This window comes from Ailuropoda melanoleuca, chromosome 14, assembly GCF_002007445.2.
Source record: "Ailuropoda melanoleuca isolate Jingjing chromosome 14, ASM200744v2, whole genome shotgun sequence".
Taxonomy (NCBI): domain Eukaryota; kingdom Metazoa; phylum Chordata; class Mammalia; order Carnivora; family Ursidae; genus Ailuropoda; species Ailuropoda melanoleuca.
In genome coordinates, this window is record NC_048231.1 from 89,426,977 (window position 1) to 89,446,193 (window position 19,217).

Sequence of the window (19,217 nt, forward strand, 5' to 3'; positions counted from 1 at the left end):
TCCTAGTTCTTATGTTCCATAGATGAGAGAAATCATATGATAATTGTCTTTCTCTGCTTGACTTATTTCACTTAGCATTATCTCCTCCAGTGCCGTCCATGTTGCAGCAAATGTTGAGAATTCGTTCTTTCTGATAGCTGAGTAATATTCCATTGTATATATGGACCACAGCTTCTTAATCCAGTCATCTGTTGAAGGGCATCTCGGCTCCTTCCATGATTTGGCTATTGTGGACAATGCAGCTATGAACATTGGGGTGCATATGGCCCTTCTCTTTACTACGTCTGTATCTTTGGGGTAAACACCCAGTAGTGCAATGGCTGGGTCATAGGGTAGTTCAATTTTTAACTTTTTAAGGGACCTCCACACTGTTTTCCAGAGTGGCTGTACCAACTTGCATTCCCACCAACAATGTAGGAGGGATCCCCTTTCTCCACATCCTCTCCAACAATTGTTGTTTCTTGCCTTGTCTATCTTTGCCATTCTAACTGGCGTAAGGTGGTATCTCAGTGTGGTTTTGATTTGAATTTCCCTGATGGCTAATGATTTTGAACATTTTTTCATGTGTCTGTTAGCCATTTGTATGTCTTCATTGGAAAAGTGTCTGTTCATATCTTCTGCCCATTTTATGATTTGTTTATTTGTTTCTCGTGTATTGAGTTTGAGAAGTTCTTTGTAGATCTTGGATACCAGTCCTTTATCTGTGGTGTCCTTTGCAAATATATTCTCCCATTCCGTGGGCTGTCTCTTAGTTTTTTTGACTGTTTCCTTGGCTGTGCAGAAGCTCTTTATCCTGATAAAGTCCCATAAGTTCATTTTATCTTTTATTTCTCTTGCCTTTGGAGATGTGTCGTGAAAAAGGTTGCTCTGGCCGATGTCATAGAAGTTGTTGCCTATGTTCTCCTCTAGAATTTTGATGGATTCCTGTCTCACATTGAGGTCTTTCATCCATTTGGAGTTTATTTTTGTGTATGGTGTGAGAGAGTGGTCAAGTTTCATTCTTTTGCATGTAGCTGTCCAATTTTCCCAGCACCATTTATTGAAGAGACTGTCTTTTTTCCACCGGATGTTTTTTCCTGCTTTATCAAAGATTAGTTGCCCAAAGAGCCGAGGGTCCATTTCTGGGTTCTCTATTCTGTTCCATTGGTCGATGTGTCTGTTTTTGTGCCAGTACCATGCTGTCTTTGTGATCACAGCTTTGTAGTACAGCTCGAAATCCGGCATTGTGATGCCCCCAGCTTTGTTTTTCCTTTTCAACAGTTCCTTGGAGATTCGGGGCCTTTTCTGGTTCCATACAAATTTAAGGACTATTTGTTCCAGTTCTTTGAAAAATGTCCTCGGTATTTTGATCGGGATAGCATTGAAAGTGTAGATTGCTCTGGGTAGTATGGACATTTTAACTATGTTAATTCTTCCAATCCATGAGCATGGAATATTTTTCCATCTTTTTATGTCTTCCTCAATATCTTTCAAAAGTGATCTATAGTTTCTAGGATATAGGTCCTTTACGTCTCTGGTTAAGTTAATTCCAAGGTAACGTATGGTTTTTGGTGTTATTGTAAATGGGATGGATTCCCTAATTTCTCTTTCTTCAGTCTCGTTATTCGTGTATAGAAATGCAACTGATTTCTGGGCATTGATTTTGTATCCTGCCACCTTACTGAATTGTTCTATAACTTCTAATAGTTTGGGAGTGGATTCCTTTGGGTTTTCCATATAGAGTATCATGTCATCTGCAAAGAGAGACAGTTTGACTTCTTCTTTGCCGATTTGGATACCTTTGATCCCTTTTTGTCTTCTGATTGCTGTTGCAAGGACTTCTAGTACTATGTTGAATAATAGTGGCGAGAGTGGGCATCCTTGTCGTGTTCCTGATCTTAAGGGAAAGGCTTCCAGCTTTTCCCCATTGAGAATAATGCTTGCAGTAGGCTTTTCATAGATGGCTTTTATGAGATTGAGAAATGTACCCTCTATTCCTACACTCTGAAGGGTTTTAATCAGGAAAGGATGCTGTATTTTGTCAAATGCTTTTTCTGCATCAATTGAGAGGATCATATGGTTCTTGAGTCTTTTCTTGTTGATATGATGTATCACATTGATTGATTTGGGAGTGTTGAACCATGCTTGCATCCCAGGTATGAATCCCACTTGGTCATGATGGATAATCCTTTCTTGCCTTCCATCTCGCTTGATTTCACGAGGAGACTGGATTCCGATGTTTCTGTTTTTCTCTGTAGAGAAATACAGTTTCGGAATGTGTGTTCATTTTGATACATTCCTTTTTTAAAAAAATCTCTATTTAGGGAGATGTGAAAGCGTTATTTTGTTCCCAGCAGAACTGAGTATTCTCTGGCACGTATAACCTGAACTGAGAGATTTGGTGATGAGTGAGTGAATTTGGTGATTTCTGTGCCTTTTCTCGAAGCACCGGCAGCCTGGTCTTTCTGCGTCCTTAGCTTTTTTTATTTTGAGGACTGTGCCTGATACTCCTAAATCTTGAAATCAGCCCTTTTGTTCCTGTTGGCTCTGCTGGGTGTCACAATAAGTTATTAAACTAGTAGCACAATGAGGTTAGAGCTACCGAGAACTGGGATTTGGACCAGATTTTGGAGAACAAAAACCTTTTTGAACTCTAGACATGGAGGAGACATTAGAGGTGTTCCCGTCCAACTTGTCTGTCCTGTGGCTGACAGAACTTTATCCAGGAAGCTTACTGCTTGCCCAGGGCGTGCATGTCAGTGGTGCTGGACAGGCCTTCGGCCCCCCGCTCTGTTCACGTTGGGTACGCGGTAGGGTTGAGCCATGAGGAATGCGGTGGCTGCTGGGACAGTTAGCTGTTGCTCGAATGCACTCGTTAGAACATTCATGTCATCTTGTGGGCTCCCTTGTGTTGACCGCAGTCAGCCTCTGGTCTTCAGGGCCTCAGTGTGATGCTTGGGGCACCTGGATGGTGTAGTCAGTTAAGTGTCCGACTCTTGATATTGGCTCGGGTGGTGATCTCAGGGTCATGAGATCAAGCTCTGCATTGGGCTCTGCGCTCAGCATGGAGTCTGCTTGGGACTGTCTCTCCCTCTCCCTTCTGCACCTGCCCTCCAAGTAAATAAACGAATCTTAAAAGAAAAATTCCCCGTTCTTACGTGTGCCTCAAATGACTAATCGAGGGTTAGCTGTCTGAGCCGTCGTGGGAGCTGCACACACGCGCCTCCGTCATGAGTTGCTGGTGTGGGGAGGGAAGCACATCTCACCTGCAGGTTCCTTCTCCTCTCTCGTGCCTGTGTGAATGCTCTAATATTTCACTTGTCTGCCTCCTACTGGATGAGAAATTTATAGGAGTTTGAGACGTCTCACTGCCATTGCTTACCATACAGAGCACCGTGACCAAGATTGGGCAGGTGGATTTTAATTGAAGCGTTTAATCGAAACATTTGCATGCCTGACGCAGGGCTTGATCCCAGACCTGAGCTGAAGGCAGATGCTTAACCGACTGAGCCACCCAGGCGCCCCGTCCTTCATTTTCTTCGTTTAATAAATAGAAAACACACCATCCTCCCTTTCTGCCTTCCTCCGTCACTCTCTGTGCCTCGCTCAGGTGTCCGCTTTCCCCAGGGTGCCGTAGTTCTTTACGGACCCAGTGCCAGTGACTGAGCTGAAACGGAAGGATTAGGTGGCAACGTGCAGTTCACGCCATGTTGGCATTTCATTCTAGAATGGACCCGTTTATCACCTTATTTTGCCCCACGACCTGCATTCTCCCCGATACCTTGAACAGACCTTCTCAAGCTTTCTGTGTCTCAGTAGCTCGTATAGAACAGGGATCACTGTTGCCTCGTAACTGGCGTGTGGGAGTCTGGGGAGAGCCCCGTGGCCACTCTGCTCACCCAGCAGCTCTCCTGTGTTTGGAGGCAGAAGTCATGAGTGTGGATTGGTGGTGTGTGCCCCTGCTCTCCGCTGGAGTGAGACCCTTACTATCTGTGTCCTTCGGAACCCCAGGCCTGTCACTGCACTTCTCCATCTGTGTTTCCCATTCTCCCTTCCCAGGGAGAGAGCTGCTTAGGAACAGGAACCCCTGTTGTGGAAAGATCATGGCTGGAGAAAGAAGGCCAGTGCTGGCAAAGCAGCATCATCAGAAGCTTATAAGTGGTAGAAACCATATAGACTTGGGTGTTTTGAAAAGACAGGCTTTACTCCTTTTTTTAATAGGTTTCTTTTGTTTGTTTGTTTGTTTTTTGTTTTTTTTTTTTGAAGAGCGGGAGGGAGATAGAGAAGAGGCAGAGGGAGAGGGACAGAGAGAATCCTAAGCAGACTCTGTGCTGAATGTGGAGCCCAATGTGGTGGGGACTTGATCTCACGACCCTGAGATCATGACCTGAGCCGAAATCAAGAGTCGGATGCTTAACTGACGGAGCCACCCGGGCACCCCAAGACAGGATTTACTTCTCTGTGGGTCTCTCTGCTTTGTTTCCAAGGGAGGCCGCCTGGCCTTGAGGTGGTGCGGGCTGGTGGTTGGGGCGCAGTGGGTGGTGGGGGAGGGGCGGGATGTGTTGGTCGTGGTGTGATGAGCACTCCGACTCTCCGAGGTGAGAGGCTGCCTAAGCCTCCACTTCAGAGAGGACTGGGGTTTGTGGGATCCTGGTCTTGGGCCTGCCTCCCTGTCAGGGTGGCCGATTCATCCTTGAGAGGCCTGTACCTGAAATGCCCTTCTTTTCCGCATTCTTTGCCCAATCCTGCACTGAGAATACAAGATCATTTTCCAGCTTCCTTCCAGCAAAGTCTAACTTTTTTAAAAGAGCCTTTCTTTAAAGAAGATTCGGTAATTGAGCTGTTGCTCTCCTTGGATGTCTGAGCGTTTGGTCTGTGTGGAAATGGTACTAGCAGAGAAAAGTTTTCTTTTGGGCCACACCCTCGGGTCAAAGAAGGGCAACCCCATCATCTGTCAACTAAACAGGGACACTTGTCTGCAACAAATGCTACGTCAAATGTGAGAGGTCGGGACAGAGGATGTATATGGAGACTGGTCACCCCAGGTAAAAGACCTCCACACTTGATGACCCAGACTATGGAAAAAAAATGCTATGTGATTTTTTTTTCCCCCCTAAAGCTGAGGGAAAGATAATCTAACTCAAACAAAACAAAACAAAACAACCAAAAACAAAAAAGCACACCATCCATAAAATGCCAAGATGACATCCAAAAGGAAGTAAAACCATGTTGAAAACATGGCATGCATAGCATACCTGCTTCCATTTTGGAAATGGGTCTGTTGTCTTCATGAGGTAAAGTGTGGCATGTGGGAATCACGGAGGCACCTTTACTCCGGTCCTCTTGCTGCCTCTTCACAGTCCCAGTGTCCTTCCTGTCCAGGTGTAGGATTCGAGTCTGCTGGTGATGGGCCCTGCCAGCCTCTCCAGTCTGGTTTGCCCCTCACTTCAGCGCCACCCCTGTCTGTCCAGGTTGATCAGATTGGACTTCTCTTTCTGATGGTAGGGTAATACTCTACCTGAGTGATAGACGTTGAGCCCCTGGATGGGCCATCGGACTAGATGACTGTTAGGGTCTCTCTCAAACCTGAAATGTAACGGCTGCATGCTTTGAAAAAGCCGATTTGAAGAACTGCCGTTTGTATTAGAGCTGACCCAAGTTCTTCGGATTGTAAGTGACTATCATAGAGTAAATCAATTTCGAATAGAGAGACTTTGCCAAGTAAGATCTTAGTTTGTGGTTTGCTTGGTTTTTGTTAAAACTTAGAATATCTTTAAGTTTCAAACTGTATCCTTCAGGTAAGCTTGTATCTCGAGACTTCTAACTTTTTGTCATAGGCTTAAGTTGTAACCAAATAGGGTCCTTTTAATATGAGTTTTAGATCCACGTTCCCCCTTTTCCTCCTGAAGTGTGATCGGTTTGAGTTTACTTCGAATCATCTGAGACCAGAAAGCTGCTCCTTAAATTGAGCAACAGTCGCCAAGACAACTAGAAATTTCATGCTTTCATACGGAAGATTTCAAGACTCTCATTTCACACTCGCTTCTGTGTATTTTGTGTGTTGAACTGTTAGCATCAGGTTACACCTGTTTGGGTTGCTGTCTTTTTTTTTCTTTTGACAAGTGGTGATTTGAAATGCAGAACACACACTTGGAAACAAATCCTCGTCGGGCTAGTGATGGGGAGTTACTGCCCTGGCGAGATGGCTCTGTGGCCCCGCCTCACCTCCGTCCCATTATCGAGATTGAAGTTGTTAACATTTTTCTGCATTGGCTTCATCAATTTAAAAAAAATTTTTTTTACTGAAGTATTCCAAAGTGAATTATAGATATCATGACATCCAGCCCTAAGTACTTCAGCCTGCATCTCGAAAAAAATGGCATATTCCTTTATAACCACAATACAATTTTCACAAAATTAACAATGATTTCCTAATGGACTCTCTTACCTAGTCCATTACCTGAATCCCCCCAGTTGTGCCTTCGATGCCTTTTACAACGGGGTTGTTTAGAGCAGAATTCAACTGAGAATCATGTGTTGCATTTAGTTTTGGTAGGTCTCTTAAACTCCTGTTAATCTAGAATCATTCTCCCCTTTTAAATGACCTGGAATGATCAGCAGGTTGTCTCACCCACATTCAGTTCTTTCCTGTCATATCATTTAATGTGTTCTTTCTCCTCCTGGTTTTCCTGTTTGGTAGAAGTTGCGTCTAAAGGCTTGATCAGGGGCCCCTGGGTGGTGCAGTGAAGTGTTCGACTTTTGATTTCGACTTAGGTCATGATCTCAGGGTCATATGATTGAGCCCCACGTCGGGTTCTGTGCTCAGCGCTGAGTTTGCTTGAGATTCTCTCTCCCTCTGCCCCTTATGCTTGTGTGCTCACTCACTCTTTCTCTCTTAAAAAAAAAAAAAAAAAAAAAAAAGGCTGATCAAATCCAGTTTCAACATTGGGGACAGGAATGGGGATGCTGTTTGCTCAGGAGGAACATGATGTCTGGTTGTCCTAACCAATGGTGCTAAAACAAGTTGGATCCCAGGTTTAATCTGGGGCCTATCTGTTCCATCCATGGTCATTACTTTCCCCCCAGGTGACCAGTAAGAAATGGGTGAGGCAATATTTTGGCTATATACTGTACACGTGTAAATTTTAACTATTAATCCACTGTCTCTCCAAAAAGGATTTTTTTATTTTTTGGCCATTTTTTGAAAACCTCGCACAGAGTAAGTTTCCTTTTGTCCAATGGGGAAACCTTGAGGCTATAAGTACCTTGAGCGTCCCCTCGATAAACCGTAAGCCCTTCTAGGATGTCGTTAGGCCAGAGTTTGCAAACTGTCCGTCTTTTGGGCTAGACTGAGCTCTCGGGTGTGCTTATTTGGCCCATGGGGCACTAAAACAAAGAAATAAAAATCCCGAGCCAACGTTTGGGAGATGTCATATTAAAAATCCGTTATTTCCAGGCCTCTGAAAATCTTGGCGATCTAGACACCCGAGGTCATGGAGCTGGAGGTATCCACTGGATGCATTGTTAGATGGGGGCCATGACCTCTGGGCCACCAAGGACCCCACGTCTCCCGTCCTATTCTGTGCAGCCGGTCTTCTCTGCTGACATAGCCCTGAGGCCCCTGAGGGACGGACCTGTGTTTGGTTTTAACCCCTGCACTGGTGGTCTTTCACCTAGAGAGCAGACGCCCCCCACCCCCTCCGACAGCGCACGGGCCTCCTTACGTGGGTGCAGAGCACCTTAAACTCAGCAGAGACCGTGTTTCTTGGAAATCGGCCTCTTCTCTGGAGGCCTGAGCTATATAGGGCATTGCTGCAAATCACAACATCAACACGAATGGCCTCTGGGCCGAGTAGTATTTGTCTTAAAATCCCTGCACCGGAGAGCTCATACAATACTCATGTGAGCATCCCAGAGAGCCTGCCTCTCAGACCATTTATTCTAACTGCACACCCAGCCTGGTAGGACCTCAAAGGATCTTGCCCTCCTCCTCCCAAGTGAAAACCTCTTATTCTGTAAAAAGCACGACACTCTTTGTGTTTGTGTTTACTTCCTGGTCTTTGAGTGCACGATTTTGTGCCACGTCCTTAGAAAGGCTGTTGATCATGGCTTTGCACTCCGCTTCAGCCCCGCGGTTTCCCAGAGGGAAGCAATTACAAGTGGCAAATGGGTCAGCATGTAGGGCCAGCGTGTTTCTGTTCTGCGTCAGGCCCTCAGGCTTGCTGTGTTACAGCTAGTGTCCTCACACTGTGTAGAATGCTCTTGAATCACTGAAACAGCTGGGCTGGGCAGGGACCATCTGATAATTTGTGAAACTATATAGACTGGCCTTTGTGTCACCCGAGTTTTGGTAACAAAGGAGCGAACTAGACGGGCCACACTTCCGTACTGTTCTCTGATGTCGTGCGAAGGAGCGTCACTCCTTCAGAATCTTCTGCTGGGCCTTCACTCCGGATGCACGAATGTGTGGGCATTATCTGCGGGGCCCCTGCTCCGCCGCGGGGTCCGACAGAGAGCGGGGGGAAAGTTGGAGGGCGCCTTGCCCTCATCGCCATCAGAGTCTAGAACAGTGTTCTCTGGTCGCCGAGTCTGTGAGGCAGAGAATGGATGCGTTTCAGGAAGACGAGGGGTACAAGCACATTGTAGACGTGCAGTAAATTTTGGTCATCAGGTCAGCGTGGAGCCCGAGAAAACGGAAAAATGAAAGCTACTCAAGGGCCGTGGGCACTATTTTAATTACCCGATGGAATCACAAAGGGCGCCTCTGGGCAGCAGTGGACAGTGGATGTCGGTGGACGTGGGGGGGTTGGGCTGCCCCTTCCTTCCCCCCCCCATGGCTCAGCTGTGGGTCTTTGCGTGGATGCCCCCCCGGTCCGCACCCCAGCACCTTCGGTCTTGCTTTATCGCAAAGCGTTCTATATTTGTCTCACTTTTTGGGGGGAGGTAGGAGAGAGTGTAAGAAGCTGAAGTGTAAGCAGGGCGGTGTGCCAACTGCAGAGAAGTCAGAAACGAAAGCATTGCTAAATACGTAAGACGGTGAAGACAATATTGATTTTACGAAAGTTGAACTTCACAACCAAGCCTGCAGAAACAGCCAGAGGCAGCGTCTGAAGGGAGGTCCGTGCTCGGACGGCGGAGGAGCCCCGCTACCACTTCCTCCCCAACGGAAGAGGGAGAGGGTTCTCTCTCTTCCGTGGTGCCCCTGTTTTTAGGCGGTGAAAGTGGCCCGCCAACCCATTTTCAGGGACTGGGCCTGGGAGAGGCCTTGGGAATACTGCTGTCTGGGCCCACAGTGCATCTGCGTTGACAGAAATGCTGTTACGGAAGGTGAAAGTATCCTGGTAGTATACCTAAAAGTTAGCCCTTTAAAAATGGATAGATGTCTCCGGAATCCCAAGAGCTTTGATTTCTCAGATGCAAATCTCCTATGTTATAATATTTCATCTTCTAAGAAACATTGTCAGTAGGTTTCATAAAATTATTTCTACGTAGGGTTTATATTTGGGGGAGGGACCTGGAAGATAAAATTTTTAAGATAGTTTATAAGTGTAAGCGAGCTGGCAGGTTCGTAAGTGGGAAAGGAGCGTCCTCTGAGTGCTCTAAGGGGTTGTCCACACTGGGGACCAGCACATTTTGTCTTTGAAGGGCCAGACAGGAAAGAGCTTCGGCTCAGCAGATGTCGGTGTCCGAGATAGCGCAGAAGCAGTCAGGCCGGGGGCCGATGGGCGCGGCTGCGTGCCAGTGGCTCACGGGCCCTAGGATGCCAACCCCTGACGGTATAAGCTATTGATTCTCTACAACGTATATATTTAGAATGGGGAGTGCCTGTGTTACTTGGTCACGATTTTCAGATTAAACTGTTAACAAGAGCTGCTGGTTAGTCAATGACAGACAGGAATTGAGCCAGTATTGACTTTTGGGGCGTGGAGGAATAGGGTTTCTAGATATTGCAGGAGTTCTTATTCCTTTCCCCTCTTCAAGGGCAGCATGCTTATGATATAACTTATGAAACTTATTTAATTTTTATTAAAAAATTTTTTTAAGCTTTTATTTATTTGTTAGCGCGGGCACAAGCAGGGGAGAGGAGCAGAGGGAGAGGGAGAAGCAGTCTCCTGCGGAGCAGGGAGCCCTATGTGGGGCTCCATCCCAGGACCCTGAGATCATGACTTGAACTGAAGGCAGACGCTTAAACTGACTGAGCCACCCAGGTGCCCCACTTATGGAACTTTTTAGGTAGGCACAGTGGATTTTGAAGTCAGCAAATGAATACAACTGTCAAAATGTTTCTGCCCTAGAGAAAATGATTCTCGCTGCTTTGTCTATAAATACATGAACAATAAAGTTGAATTTATACGTGTACAAGCAGATGTGCAGTCCCATAATTTAAATTAGTGTATTGCGATTAAAATATGACCCGTTTTCTCCAGTGAATATTTTTTAGACTTAGGACTTTAGTGCAAGTAATGTTTAATAAGGAGTCTGCAATGCGTAGCTCCTCAGTAAATTATTAAAAGAACTCCCGTTTCTACTGTATAATATCAACACAAGTGTATAAAATAGGCCTTGCCTCTTAATGAGCGGGTGCTGGCATTCCTTGTGGCATTCCGAGAGCAACGGGTAGTAGATGTGCTCCAAGGATTGTTTGCATTTCTTTCCTTCCTTGTTCAAGGTGCACCATTGTGCTTCCCCTTTTGAAGAACTGATGATTGTTTTGAGTCTCTGTTATTTTTAGATGCTTGAAATTCAGCATTCAGGGTAGGAAGACAGAGAAGCATTGGAAAGAAATGCTGCGTTTCACGTTTGGGGGCAACTGGTTGGGAAACCAAAACTGGGTGAATCTTAAAAACTTGATCCTGGTTTCGTTTTTCTTTTTGTTTTTGCTAGTGAGAAAATGATAGTGTTGGCTATATATTCTCTGCCTCCGACTTGTAAACTCTTGGGGGTTCATTGTGAACAGTGGCTTTAATTTTGTTGAAGTGATTTAAATGTTATCTAGACAGTCTGGAACGTAAAAAGGAAATTTGCAAGTTCCTTTCTTCCAGAATGGGTTACAGGCTCCCTGTAGTGTGATTTCATTTTCTCTGTTCTTAAGCATATAGTTAGACCATCTTGAGACTTGAATGACTAGTGAGACCATATAACTCAGGATCTTTGGTTTGCGCTTACACTGTTTCTTGGCCTGGAATGTCAAAATGTTTGAAACTGTTCTTTTTCTGGAATGACCTGTCTTCAGTGGTGGCTCCCGAGACTATCAAGGCATCCGAGCTGGAGACCTGGGAGTTGTCCTTGGTGCTTATCCCGCCTTCCCATCCCCCAGCCTGGTCTCCGTGTTTGTGTAGAGGACTTTGCAGGTGCTTTTCACGTCTGCCTTCGTCCCCACCCCGTCCCTCCTCACATAAACAGAATTCTCTCTCTCAAGCATAGACTGTATTCGGCTTCTGGCAGAACCCTTAACAACCAGTCGTTGCTGTGGACTAAGGTCCCCGGCTCGTTAATGTTGACAAAAGCGCCCTCTGTGCACCCTCCAGGGCATCTCTTGGCCTTGACCTCCCCAGGCAGCCACACTCAGAGGCCACACTCCATCTCCTGTGCCTTTGCTGGTGTGCAGAATGACCACCGTCTCCCTGTTTTGCACAGCTACCTTGTTCTTGTCCTTCATGCCTACACCCCCCAACTACCCNTCCCCCCCCCCGTGAGATCGCCCCCAGGCAGCTTTCCCTGTCCCTGTACTTTGCTCAGGTCTGGTGGCCCTTGGCTTTGTTTGCTCATCCCGTGCAGCTGCCCGTGGGCACACGGAGGTACGGTGTTGGGACTTTTCCTCTGCACCCTGCTGTGGTCCCACATTGGCCCAGGGCCACCAAATCCATAACTGCCATCACCCCTCACCCAATTCCCGCACATGCACTTGGCAAACTATTGCATATTCCTCTCAGCCCCTTGGTCGCCCTTCCTGCCACTAGGCTGAGTTTCTTTCTCCTGCTTTTGTGCTCTCCCAGTGATTTATAAATGGTCATATTTTCCTTACCATCTCATTTCATAATTTCTTACTTATTTTATTCTGTATGTATCTTTAAGATCCTCATTCTTAGGCAGACTTTCAATTTTAACAATACGAAAATTCTCGACTAGCACATGCATTATTTCCAGCTCCTTCCTACTTTGGAACTGCTGTAAATGCAGAATCTGTAAGGGAAACCTCACCCCATGTGAAGCTCACTGGAGGGGAGGAATTGTGAGCATCCCTGACCGTGAAGCTTCATGGATGGTGCTTGCTGCGTGGCTGCCGAGATGTATTGGGGAGTCATAGCTCCCTCTGGTGGCCATTTCATCAGGTGCGTTTTCATTCTGGACTGTAAAAAATGGTATTCGGATCCACTAATCCTTTGGGGTTCTTTTTAAATTTAATTTTCTGATTTTTAAAATTAACTCAGATCTTTGCTTTTAGAAGGTATTTAAGTCATTCTCAAATAGTGACACTTAGAAGCAGAAGGAGGAATGATTTTACTTTAAGCAATTCCTGCTTTTTACAGTTGGTTTTAAAGTAAATAGTAGGGGCGCCTGGGTGACGCAGTCGTTGAGCGTCTGCCTTCAGCTCAGGGCGTGATCCCAGCGTTCTCGGATCGAGCCCCACATCAGGCTCCTCCACTGGGAGCCTGCTTCTTCCTCTCCCACTCCCCCTGCTTGTGTTCCCTCTCTCGCTGGCTGTCAAATGAATAAATAAAATCTTTAAAAAAAATAAGTAAATAGTAGATGGCATTAACTTTATTCCCCCTTTTTCTTTTCCTTTCTCTGCCCAGTAATTTCCTTAACTTGTAGCATCATCAAAATGCCACAGACTGCAAAAGAATAAATAACTGATACTGGGAAGGAATGAAATTCTTCAGATGAGGGCTACTGTATTCAGTATGGAATAGAGAGCCTTCTTAGACGAAATGAATTGTAATGCATTTTTAGCCTCACACTTTGATGCATCAGAACTTAAGCACTCTGTTTTCTTTAAGAAAGGAATTTCCAGGCTGCCATTGTTAATATAGAAAAATAATTATTATAAGCAGGACCTATATCCATGCAAATTGTGGGAAACAGGTATATATCATCTTGAAAATATTTATATTTGGCTTTGGAATTAAAAAAAAAAAAACAAACCTTACTTGCCCATAGTTCTGAGGTGGTTTAGAAGTTTTTACCACTACAGGGAAGTTAATGGGGCAGTGTATAACATGAAAAACCAGATTCAGAAAAGGCAGGAGGTTTAGAAAATGTTTTTTGTCTTGTTTTCTCTTCCCTGTAGCTAAATTTGTCATGATACATGTAGATAGCATTACTTTTCAGATTGATACCCCTCGAAGAACCGTAGCAACCTTTAAATTTTTTTTTTTGTTACACTCAAGATTGGTTAATTTTCTCTCAGGTATGCTTCAGGGGTTTTTGTTCTTGTTTTGATTAAAAAAGTTCTATCGGGTGCAGGGGAAGGAGTCGTTAAGTTGTCTTGGGCAGTCTGCCTAAGTGGATATGTTACAGCAAAGGACTTACTTAGACAGAGTCGGGGATTCAAGCCCCCATGGAGGAACATGGCACAGATCATTTATCTACTCCTTTTGCAATAATGTTCTTCTTTCCCTTTGCCGTTTCTTAACGTCTGCAAATACTGCCAAAAAGCAAAAACCAGAAGAAAGCCATGAATGCTTTCAGTGGGACAGAAAAAAATGGGAGCCGCCAGGGAGAAATATTAGGGAGAAAAATGTCAGTGTGAGCAGATATTAAAATAGTTTATTTTCAGTTGAAGATACTGAGATGCATTCTCAGAGCTGTTAGGACTGTATCCACGAGATAATATTTTCCTGTGATAGCCCCTGATAATGCCAAAACCTTACAAAAATGGGAGCTCCTACTGCTTTGTCTAGGGGCCTTCCCCGAAAAATAAAAAGAAAGCCAGCCTCCAAAGCGGGAACGTGAATCAGCAAAGACTCCGAAGACTATCTTGGCTGAGAAGAAAATGCTACTTAAATGGACGGGTACTCCTTCACCCCCTTGTGGGTGGAGAGCCGAGAAACACGATGGCGACCCCACAGGTTGCAGAGAAAGGGGGTCAGCAGTGGGGAAGGGGTGCACCACATGGTCATCACAGAGGACATTTTTGTCCCCTGGGCTCCAGCCCTCGGGCAGCTTTCCCTCAAGCCTTTCTCTTGCTTCCTTGCGTCCTCTTGGGCCTTTGTGGAGAACCTAAGGCTTGATTTGCAGAGTAGAAGACTCCACAGAGAGTGTCCCTAATAACAGGAATGGCAGAGAAATGTTGCTGGGCCTGATGAGGTCATAAATATTGTCAGGGCCTCAAATTGGGTTGCAATATTAAGAACATACATATTGAAGACAACAGTTTGAGCGTCTGTCAGAGAGAGATGGATCGTGTTCCTTCTCCCCCGCCCCCAAAAAAGAAACCCAGCAATGCTCCTGGGCAGCACATCATAAATAGCTTCCCAGTTAAATAATGAGAGAGGCCCATGTGAGTGTTTTTATTTACTTATAAATTTGCATGTTGATGTGATCTGGAAAAAGAGGCATGTTTGTGGTGGAAATTTCAGCAGACCTGTGAGAGGCAGGGAATAAAAGCCTCTCTTGCTTGGCCTTCCACCCGGGTCTGCTGTGACAGATGCTTTGAGCACAGCCCCCCAGGATCTTTTGTGCACTGGGTGGGGGAGGGGGCGCAAGAATCACACTGGACGATTTTATTAACGTTAAACTCCACAGTACCCTGTAGAAACCGTTCCCGGCCGTCCTGTGTATCTCTCTCTTATCTTTTCTGTGGCCATGGAGAGTTTGAGAATGCTGAAAAGCTGTTGTGATGAAGGGCAGATCACCACCCACCTCCCCGGCAGGCCCAGAGCGGGCAGGACTTGGCTTGGAAATTGATGTCCTAGTTCATCTGGCTCGAAGTGACTTCAGTGGCCTTTATTGCTGCAGCTCTGTACCTTGATTTTTTGCAGATATTTTTTGAGCTCCTTCGTGTTCCATGTGCTGTGGAAGAGAGCTTAGGGTCCCTGCCTGCTCTGAGCTTAAATTCTGCACCTCCTTTATCTTTTGAGTCTTTGGCCAACTGCAGAGGAAACTCGCTTTGAATGATGCTGTCCCCCTCCCCCACCAAGACCCCCTGGCGTGAGAGATGAGGCTAGAGGAGGCTTACTCTGGGACCTGGGTTGCTACTAGTTGTAAGTAAGTAATGTTCCACATGCAGGTGGCCTGTCCCATGCTAGCCATCCTCTGTTCGAACGTTGACCCAGACAGCTGTGCCGACGTTGGAACTGAGCACGTCTCAGCTGTGGCAGTCTGCAGCACACACCCCAGGCCAGTGGATGCCGTCACCTGTGCCCTGAGCCACAGCTGCTCACGTGCCTGGCCCCTCTGTGCTGAGAGCTCTTCCTCTAGCCCCATATTCAGGTGACTGAGTGTTCACTGGGCGTCTCTGTACTGCACCCGTGAGCCTCTTACCTACAGCTGAAAAGCATTTTTTAAACTAAACATTGATGTGTTTTTTTCTTTTTTTTTGAAAAAAATTTTACTTCTACCCTCACTCCCTTTTTATTCATGTCACCTTCTGACGCTCAAAGAAGTCCAAGTTCATTTATAGAAATTAGTTATAAAAGCAGCAACAACTGTCTCAAGGAGGTGGGCTTGTGTTCTGTGGCCTTCAGGATTGCCTGTGTTGGTAGGAGGGGTTTCCAGAGGGAGGCCTGGAGGGTCCCGTGGCCTCATGAGCTGCCGTACTGGGGAGTTGCCTCTCTTGAGAAGGTGGTCCCGAGGTTTCATAGCGGTCTCCCCTTCTCGCAGGGCTTTTCTGCCCTTGGCTTTTCCCCGGAAGCCTTCTAGGATAGTTGTGACTATGGCGCTGAGGCCTTGCTGGCCGTGTTGTCAGCATTGTCACTGGGGCTCGTTGGGTCCCCATGCTGGTGGCTCAGGAAGTTTCCAAGAGGAGCTGGGTCAGTTACTAGACTTTCTCTAAAGGAGTAGTGTAGTGTATTCCAGAAATGCTTTTCATGGAATCTTGTTTTTTGGGTCCAAGAAGGTATTGTTTTGCTGAGCCCTGTTCACCCTTCTCCGGAAGCAGCGTGGTGGCCTGCGGGGGGGAACAGGGCTGTGTGCTGTGTTTGCTTGCGGCTTATGCAGCGTCAGTGATGCCGATCAGCGATGGTCGTCAACGATGGCCCTAGTTCTCAAGGCACCTGTATTGGAGGCCATTGTGGTGGCGCAGTTCAGCAAGGAGCACAGATTTCACTAGATGCCACTGGAATGGCGGGGAAATCTTGACGCTGCTAGGACCTGGGGTGAGGTGACATGCATCGGTGGCCTAGGCGAGGCTCGCTTCCCTGTGAGTTTCTGCTCCTGAGCTCGGAGTGAGCAGGGGTCTTTGCAACCAGACTGCAAAAGTTCTAGTACCTTTTCCACAGTAAACAGGTTGAAACGAACAACATCCAGGGCACCTGACTGGCTCAGTCGGGGACGCGTGTGACTGCTGATCCTGGGGGTCATGAGTTTGAGCTCCACATTGGGTGTATAGATTACTGTTAAAAAATAGTAGTAATAATAATAAACTTTAAAAAATTTTAAAAAACTAACAATGTCCACAAACCTCAAGAATGTTTTTGAAAGAGTTTATAGTCTCATCTCAACAAAAAATGAGAGAAGGTATAAATAACCAGATTGATGAATTTGTCTTAAGATGTTTGCATAGCAGAAAATAGGCCATGAAGTTAAAAAAGGGGGGGCAAACTGGGGAAAATAATGCCAGTTTCTATCACAGAGAAAGAGCTAATTTCCTTAACATGTAATGATCTCCTACAAATCAATAAGAAGACCAGTAACCTAATTGAAAAATGATCGGAGGGCACAATCAGTTCAGAGAGAAGGCAATACCAGTGACAGCTAAACGTACGATGATAACTCATCTCCCCAGTAAGGAAAGAAATCACAATTAATCCAGTGAAATACCATTTTCAAAGATCATGTTGCTAAAAATTAGAATTTTAATAGCGCATGGAGTCAATAAATAATCCTGTACTGACACGTATGGTGATAGACGGAAGCACACGGATCCTGGTGAGCACCGAGTAATGGATGGAGACATGGAATCGCTGTAGGAGACACCTGACACTAACATAACACTGTGTGTCAACTCTTCCAATTTAAGAAAAATTTAATAGCACAATACGTTGGCGGGAGTGTGAGGAAATGGCTTGCTTTTGACTGCTGGAGGCCGCGTGAGTGGTGGGGCCTCTAGCCGTTGGGGAATACTCATCAGCGTGACCACGGCGTCTTACACTGAGAGCAGCCTCCCCAGTTCTGTCCATGTATGCGGCGGATGCACGTGTACCTGTGCAAAGGGAAGGGTGTACAGGTCCGTGCGCTCCCTCCCAAGGCCGTCGGAGAGGTGAGGAGTGGCAGAAGTGCTCCTGCACCCGCGGGGTCCTGTGTTGGGACAGTGACGTTGGTTCTGTTCCCCCACTTGCCAGGCTTTCCCCTCGGCCGCTCTTTCTGCTGGCTTTATTCTTACCGGGGTTCTCATTCCAGCAGAGAGAGGGAGTCTCCGGCGAAGTTTGGGGCTTGCCTTTTATCGGGTCACCCCTGACACGGGAGCAGGGGAATGGAATGTTCCATATGTTGACCGATAGTGGAGTAACTCTCGTTTATGTGAAAAGACAAGCTCCAGCTCTGTGACTCACAGCCCCTCCCGCCTTCCTTTCTACCGTGTTCCCCAGCAGGTCTTTGTCCCTTGTTACGGCCATTTTACAAATGAAGCCGCGGAGTCTGAGACCTTACTGTATTTTTGAGAGACTGTAATTTTGTATGTGATAATGAAATCATAGTGGTCACATCCGTCTGAGGAGGTAGACATGCTTTACACTTTCCAGATGAGAAGCACTGGGGCTCAGAACGGTTCAGCGCTTGGTCTGGAGTCAAGGCAGGTACGTGGCAGAGGTGGGGTTGGACCCAAGGTTTTTGGCAGAGACCCTGCCTCCCTGCCTGTGGGGCTCCTGGGGTGCCCTGGTCCGGCCTCCTGACCACAAGGTTCAGCTGGGCTGGGGTGAGGCTTGGGCCGCAGTGTTTACAGGCCCCCCACCCCCCCCCGTCCCTGGGTGACTAGAATGAGCAGTTCACACCACCAGAAAATGATGAGGTTCTCTAAGGATTTTGACGTGGTGAAGGATTCTGATCCCTGCCAGGCTGAGAGTTCTCCTTTGCGCTGCCAGGCCCGTGTCCATGCGAGAAACTGATCTCTGACACAAGCTGGAAAAGAAGGGAAGCAGCAGACAGTGGCCAGGACCCCGAAGTAGGAAAGATGGGCACAGTGCTTGGAGAGTTCTAGAAAGCACTCCATGCCCTGTCTCTGGCTGAGGGTCTTCACTGGTCAGCAGTTGCTGGCTTCACATGAGGTGGCTTCGGAGGGATCTGGGCAACCCGGAGGAGCTTCGGAGGACTGGTTTGTTCTCATCTTCGAGCATTGGCTTTCTGCACTCATTTCCCTAGAAAAGTTGCTCAGCCAGATTGGGGAGGTGGGGGATGGGGCAGGAGCGAAGTTTTCTGCGCAGAAATCTGCAGGTAGAGATGTACAAGCAGTGGGGGCCTGAGAAGGAGAAGGGCTAGGAAGGGAAAACCCATCTTCTTGTCTTTTCTTAGGATCCTTATAAATCAGAAGAGTTACAAAGAAGAAATTTATTTATTTATTTATTTATTTATTTATTTATTTATTTATTTATTTTTAAAGATTTTATTTATTTATTTGACAGAGATAGAGACAGCCAGCGAGAGAGGAAACACAAGCAGGGGGAGTGGGAGAGAAAGAAGCAGGCTCATAGCAGAGGAGCCTGATGTGGGGCTCGATCCCATAACACTGGGATCATGCCCTGAGCCGAAGGCAGACGCTTAACCGCTGTGCCACCCAGGTGCCCCACAAAGAAGAAATTTAAAAGTTACAAATGACGTGATGAAGATTTAAGTTCAGTACGCTTCATTACATATGAGCATCTTAATGTTTTCCGTAGTGGATGGATGCACGGAAAGTAGGACCCCTTGTGTTTTCCTTCCCACGCGTCATGGATTTTTGTGTTCTCTTAAGTACATTTTGAGATTAATTAGGAAAATCAAATTGCCAGACCCTTGAGATAGCAATGTACGTTAGTGGTATTCGGAGATGATTAAATGCTGTTTCCTCTTCTCGTGAGAAAAAGAAGAGCAGACAGAACTTA

The 19,217-nt window shown here is 46.4% G+C and overlaps 1 protein-coding gene across 3 annotated transcripts in view; it reads left to right on the forward strand.

The window, feature by feature from the left end:
• The window catches only part of NEDD4L (NEDD4 like E3 ubiquitin protein ligase), a 339,881-nt gene that overhangs the window by 110,044 nt on the left and 210,620 nt on the right, over nucleotides 1–19,217 (forward strand). The gene's annotated exons all lie outside the window — the stretch shown is intronic.